The sequence below is a fragment of the Cucumis melo genome, unplaced genomic scaffold (assembly GCF_025177605.1).
Source record: "Cucumis melo cultivar AY unplaced genomic scaffold, USDA_Cmelo_AY_1.0 utg001221l, whole genome shotgun sequence".
NCBI classification, from domain to species: domain Eukaryota; kingdom Viridiplantae; phylum Streptophyta; class Magnoliopsida; order Cucurbitales; family Cucurbitaceae; genus Cucumis; species Cucumis melo.
The window spans coordinates 11,457-18,608 of NW_026124484.1; the positions used below are offsets into that span (position 1 = coordinate 11,457).

Consider the following 7,152-nt stretch of genomic DNA (forward strand, 5'->3'; position numbering starts at 1 on the left):
CATATACGTAGGCGGGAACAGGGGAAGGGGTCAGATTTATCCCGACGGGAGTAAGAGTAATAATAATGTTTATAATGCTACAGCAGCAGGGATAGTAAGCAAAATAATACGAAAAGAAAAAGGAGGATATGAAATAACCATAGTGGATGCAGCGAATGGGCGTCAAGTGGTTGATATTATCCCTCCAGGACCAGAACTTCTTGTTTCAGAGGGCGAATCCATCAAACTTGATCAACCATTAACGAGTAATCCTAATGTGGGAGGATTTGGTCAGGGAGATGCGGAAATCGTCCTTCAAGATCCATTACGTGTCCAAGGCCTTTTGTTCTTTTTTGCATCTGTTATTTTGGCACAAATCTTTTTAGTTCTTAAAAAGAAACAGTTTGAGAAGGTTCAATTGTCCGAAATGAATTTCTAAATCTGGGGATTTATCAAATAAAGTTCGTAAAAAAAACCAAATTCTTGTTGGCAATTCTATAATTTAATTATGTATGATCAAAAAATTATGAAAAACTTTTTCCCTTGTTTTTTTTTTTATTCTTTTTCGACCCTATTTCGGTAATTACTTGTACCGCATTACTAGTCATAGTATGGATATTATATTGTCAGGAAGACTATTTTACCTCTTCTTTATTTCTTTGTTTTTTACAATACAAATAGGAGCGGTATTATTATGATTATTATGTCACTGGTGCCAGATTGAAATGTCATTGAATGTGTCTATTTTTATTCTAATAGAATAAAAATAGAGTAGATATTAAAAATAAGATAAGTAAATGGAGAATAGAAAAAAAATGAAGGGAACAAAGGATTCTAGAAGGAATTATGCATCTTTCTAGTATTCGATACCAGAAAAATTCCTTTTCTTGTTCTGGTGTCGAAATAATAAACTAATGAATTATTCTTGATCCCGTTCGTCAAAGATCTCTATTCTTAGTTTCAATTTTTCCCGGTTTATCAGAACCTTTTTTTCGATTTATTACATAAGTAGTGAACAAATTCAATGAATTTTTCAATTCTATTTTATATTAAAATAACTATAGAAAATTCTATTAGTATATTTTAATCTATTTAAAGGGTTTGTGATATCTGATCGATAGAAATATAATATTGTTATATTGGGATTGTATCATCCAGAAAGAGGGAATCGAGTGATTCTCTCTTTCTTTTTTTCGCTTTGAAATGAAAGTATCGACCGATACGATCGCGAAAGAGATGGTCTGAATCAATTTTTTTTTTGAAGCAATTCAGAATCAGAAAGAAATGAAGTTTTTTGAAAAAATAGGAAAGATCCATTTTTTCATTTATATGAATAAATTAGTCTAATTCTAATTAGTAAGAGCTCAACGGGACCTACCCCCTCTTTTTTTCTGATTTGAGGGGGATCCTGTTGAGTTCTTACGCTTTCATGTCTCCAACTCAGTTCATCCGATTATTACAGAGATGAACCTAAGCCGGAATATGAACCATAAAAGAAAATACCAACTAAACCGATCACAGGAATACCAGTTACAGTACCGATTATCCAAAGAGGAATCCTTCCAGTAGTCTCGGCCATTTGTCCCACTTCCCTCCCCATTTCATCAAGTGGTCGTGCTAGAGACAGAAACAGTCATAGATAATTATGAGATGATATCCTTCCGAATGGGATAAGATAATTCGTACTATTATTTAGTATTTTCTTTTATTTAATTGAAGAAATAATTGGAAAATAAAACAGCAAGTACAAAAATGAGTAATAACCCCCAGTAAAGACTGGTACGATTCAATTCAACATTTTGTTCGTTCGGATTTGATTGTGTCATAGCTCTATAATTCGGATTAGGTTTATCGTTGGATGAATTGCATTGCTGATATTGACCCTAAAAAAGAAACGGTAGGTACAGCTAGTCCGTGAACAGTTAACCATCGCACTGTAAAAATAGGATAAGTTTTATCGATAGTCATTTGGTCCTCCTAAAAAGATCTACTAAATTCATCGAGTTGTTCCAAAGAATCAAAACGGCCAGTTATTAATGGAATTCCTTGTCGGCTCTCTGTAAAATACTCATTTGGACGAGGGCTTCCAAAAACATCGTAAGCTAAACCCGTGCTGACGAATAACCAACCTGCAATGAATAGAGAAGGTATAGTAATGCTATGAATGACCCAGTATCGAATACTGGTGATAATATCAGCAAAAGAACGTTCTCCTGTGCTTCCAGACATGCCGAGCTCCACATATTCTTGTACAGTCAAAAGGGGGATCGATTCCGTAAAAGATGAGATCAGTAAATGGAAATTAACTGAAATTTTATCTTTGTAAGATCGTCAATATTGTACCGAGGGTGTTTTTAGAGTATACCGAATCAGTATAGCTATCCTTCTTCTGACGCAGCAACGCAATTTCACAATAAGTATCAAAATGAAGCACTAAAACTAAATAATATAATTTGTTTCTTCTTTTCTTGCTGCTTGTCGATGTAGAATCATATACCATTCATTCAATAGAAAATTCTGAAAATGCCTGTCTGTAGTATTAAGGATTCTATCGGTTATTGGCTTCGGGCTAGAAAGCGAAGATTGGGTAAAATGTGAATCCGACTGGTTGGTTTATAATAATTTAGGAAGCAGATTCTAATAGTCCCAAAATTCAATGAAATTAGACGTGAAATCTCGAAATATTTCTTTTGTGTTTGTAGTTATATTTTTGTTTGAATCTTTTTTTATTTTAAGGAATTGGTTAGTCGTCCAGTAACAAGTAACAGTAGTACATAGGATTCGATGAACGAAACAGAACAACGAATAGAAGAATAATAAATATTCGTAATGCACGCATTATTGTTTTATATTAGACTCAAACGATCGTTCTTCAACTAATTAGAAGAATGTTTTTAATATGGAAAGAATAAGAATAAATGGAGAACCTAGTTTCGAGTGATCTGATCGTGCGATACTTTTTTTCTTTTTAAAAAAGATTTTATGGAAATGAACCCACTACATAAAATCTAATTAGTGGGAATACAATTTCATAAATAAAGGGCATTATAAGGTCATTCATTCTTCAGCGATTCAAAGAGCATTTCATTTTTGGAATCAAGTTACACAACATAGTTTATTTATTATTTTTCTTTTTTTTTTTTTTTTTTCTTTCTAATTATTTAGAATCCATTTAATAGATTTATATATTTACTAGATTTATATATTAAATTATTGTTTATAAATTCTTTATAATAAGAATATTTGTTTTGAAAACTCAAGAGTTGTTCAATGAATCCCTTGATTCCGAATTGCGGGATAGAGAGACAGATGATGAATTGATTTCTTACCTATGTCACAAGATTTTTGTTAGTATCATCTATAATCATAATAATAGATGAATCAAAAACTTTCAATTGAATATATTTTTTCAATTAGTATTTTTACTTATCCATCCGCGTATCTTTCAAAAATAGAAACTTAGGGAAGTGCTTTATAAACATATGGATAAAAATAACGTATTTCATTTAGCCTCGTCATGCCTACTATCACTAGTTATTTCGGTTTTCTACTAGCAGTTTTAACTATAACCTCAGCTCTATTTATCGGTCTGAACAAGATACGACTTATTTGATTAAAATTCATTGAATGCACAATTCAAAAAAAAGAAAGATTTCGGTGTTATTCAATATATTCTATATATTGTAGAGTTCTTTACCTTGTCAATTCAATTTCGAATTCTTGGTCATTGAGATTCATGGGCAATACCGATTAATATTTTAAGGATAGATATTACCTCTCCTTTTCCTCGTTCAACTAAATTGAAATGATTGAAGTTTTTCTATTTGGAATCGTATTAGGTCTAATTCCTATTACTTTGGCTGGATTATTTGTGACCGCATATTTACAATACAGACGGGGGGATCAGTTGGACCTTTGATTAATTAACAGTTCTTTTTTTTTGATTGACCCCCTACTTGCTTTATAGGAGGTAAAATTTTGATTTCTGTTGAATTATTTCAGTATCATTTTGATTTAACAACAACAAGAATCGAATCACGCTCTATAGGATTTGAACCTACGACATCGGGTTTTGGAGACCCGCGTTCTACCGAACTGAACTAAGAGCGTTTTATTATCAAACTAAAAGCAACCCGAATATATCTTCGATACATATATTATCATAGAGAATATCATAAAATTAAATAAAAAAAGATTGATTCGATATATGTATGTTCAATTTTTATGGATCTCAATTGATTCCTCGTTACTGTTCAGAAGATAAGTAATAGGTAGGGATGACAGGATTTGAACCCGTGACATTTTGTACCCAAAACAAACGCGCTACCAAGCTGCGCTACATCCCTTTCAATTGGTCTACAGTGTTATTGTAGAGAATCCCTGTCTTGTTTTCCACATTTTTTATTTATTTCCTCCATTGGTATACACAAATTATCTTGCCATTTCTTCTTTTTTGTCTCATATCATATATAAAATATAATAAAAAATAATAAAAAGACTTATATACGTATGAAATAATAAATATTAAATCCGCCGTAAAGAAAAATGAATATTTGGGGTGGGGCGGAAAGCTACATATTTTTTTTAATAAAAAAGGGAATATCTACCGAATTGAACTGTTGTACATTTCAATTTGAATTAGGAATTCCGCGGACAATACAAGCGGTTATTAACTATATATACATTTGATGGTATGTAATACCAGTATGTATTACAAATTACTATAAAGTAGGAGGGTTTTCAATGCGAGATCTAAAAACATATCTCTCCGTGGCACCGGTAGTAAGTACTATATGGTTCGGGGCTTTAGCGGGTCTATTAATCGAGATCAATCGTTTATTCCCGGATGCGTTGGTATTCCCGTTTTTTTCATTCTAGTTATTGACTTGGGAAGGGGTGAAGAAGATTAGAAAAACAATCAAATATCTTTGACTAATCCCCTTCCCCCTTCTTTTTTTTAGAGTTTTTAGACTTAGAATAAGTTAGAAAGAATCAAAATGGATTCAACCTCAGTCAAACTCGGACGCGGCGCCAGGTTCAAATTTAATTAATAAAAGAGTGAGAACGAAAATGAAAATGTGATGGCTAGGGCAACAATATCATACAAAATACTTAAATGAAAAACTGTACTGCGATTCTAAATTTAGAAATTATTGTATTACTATATTTTAATATTTGATTGTAACGAAATCTTTCATAATTTTATTTCGAGTTACCAATTTTTCTTTTTTTCTTCATTTTGGATCGGAAAATGGAAGAGTTGCGTGAATCAAAAATCCAAGGGAGGTTCATGGCCAAGGGTAAAGATGCCCGAGTAACTGTTATTTTGGAATGTACTCGTTGTGTTCGAAACGGTGTTAATAAGGAATCAATAGGGATTTCCAGATATATTACTCAAAAGAATCGACACAATACGCCTAGTCGATTGGAATTGAGAAAATTCTGTCCCCGGTGTTACAAACATACGATTCATGGGGAGATAAAGAAATAGATCGAACCGATCGGCTGTGTGTCACCCTTTTCCAATCCAAGGAAGATGAAAAATTACATATATTAGACATATTTTAGATTTAAATATAAACAAACCAAATCCTATTTCGATCGGATCTAAAATGATTTAGAATTAAGAAATAGGATTTTCGGGATAAGGAATAAAAAAACCATGGATAAATCCAAGCGACTCTTTCTTAAATCCAAACGATCTTTTCGTAGGCGTTTGCCCCCGATTCCATCGGGGGATCGAATTGATTATAGAAACATGAGTTTAATTAGTCGATTTATTAGTGAACAAGGAAAAATATTATCTAGACGGGTAAATAGATTGACCTTAAAACAGCAACGCTTAATTACTATTGCTATAAAACAAGCTCGTATTTTATCTTTGTTACCTTTTCTTAATAATGAGAAACAATTTGAAAGAAGCGAGTCGACCGCTAGAACTATTGGTCTTAGAACCAGGAATAAATAGACTTAGCTTACTCTTTAATTGAATTAAAATTCTAATCCAAACTCAACCGCAGATTGATTCTTTGTTCGAAAAATCCGAAAATCTAGATTCGATTGTCGTGTCGTAAGAAAAAGAAAGAATAGTGGAAGAAGAATAAATCGTTTTTTTTTTATTGAACATATTTGCTCATTTTGACCACTTTATCATATTTTATCATACTAATTTCTACTCTACCTTCTCGGAGTTCATTCTCCAGAGAACTCCATTTTAAGCATTCCGCTGGATTCTTTGCAATCTTCGTATTTTATGATCTCATTGGAAATCATATAAAGACAATTTCTATTTAATATCGCGATTTGGGCAAGTATTTTACGATTAAGAAGCAACTGCCTCTTGTACAGATTGTGTATGAATCTACTATAACTGTAGTCTACCTTATTAGATCGAATTACTGCATTTATTCGAGCGATCCACAACTGTCGAAAATTTCTTTTTTGCCTACCTCTATCCCGATAAGCTGAAGCCAAAGCTCTTATTTTCTGTTGAGTAATAGTTCGAGTAAGTCTTGAATGAGCCCCTCGAAAGCTTGATGCAAATAAACGAATTTTTGTTCTACGTCTCCGAGCTATATATCCTCGTTTAATTCTAGTCATTGAATAAATGAAACTTTGATGAATAACTAATGGATTTCCTTTCTTTCAGTTATTCCTTTCTCCTTTCCTAGTCTATTAATAACAAAACGTATTTTTCCAATGTATAAAATAAAAATTCCAATGGCTTTTGCTACTATAACCTTCCCGACCACTATTTCTTTTTTTGTTCTAATCACCCCAAAATACGAAATAGTATTTTTACTAGGTATAAAAAACAAAAATAGAGTAAATAAATAAAAATAGAAATGGATAAAGAAATAGTGGGTTCCTTCGTTTCTATGGTTACTTCTTAAACGGTGAGGTCCTCTCTATACACCGGAGCTCCTTCTTTTATTTCATCAATGTTATTGTTAACTTGTACAGTTCACCCTCTTTGGCTCTACCCATGAATTATCTAGTAATCGGTCTTTCACAACGAGATCTACCTATACAGTAACGGTATTTAATTATGAAGATTGGGTAGCTGACCCTCTTAGTCCGTTCTTGGAAGAATAAGGCTATAATCCTTCTGTTAAATAGGATTTCCTCTGCTTAATGGATAAGCATTTGTTACCAATGGGGAATTCTTTCTCA

General features: G+C 32.5%; 2 non-coding genes across 2 annotated transcripts; both read right to left on the minus strand.

Annotated features, from left to right (window-relative positions):
* Window positions 1-4,015: 4,015 nt before the first annotated feature.
* TRNAW-CCA (transfer RNA tryptophan (anticodon CCA)) lies at window positions 4,016-4,089 on the minus strand. Its single transcript has one exon. It is a non-coding gene; the product is annotated as a tRNA-Trp (tRNA).
* Window positions 4,090-4,251: 162 nt separating this feature from the next.
* Window positions 4,252-4,325, minus strand: TRNAP-UGG (transfer RNA proline (anticodon UGG)). Its single transcript has one exon. It is a non-coding gene; the product is annotated as a tRNA-Pro (tRNA).
* Between the last annotated feature and the right edge of the window lie 2,827 nt (window positions 4,326-7,152).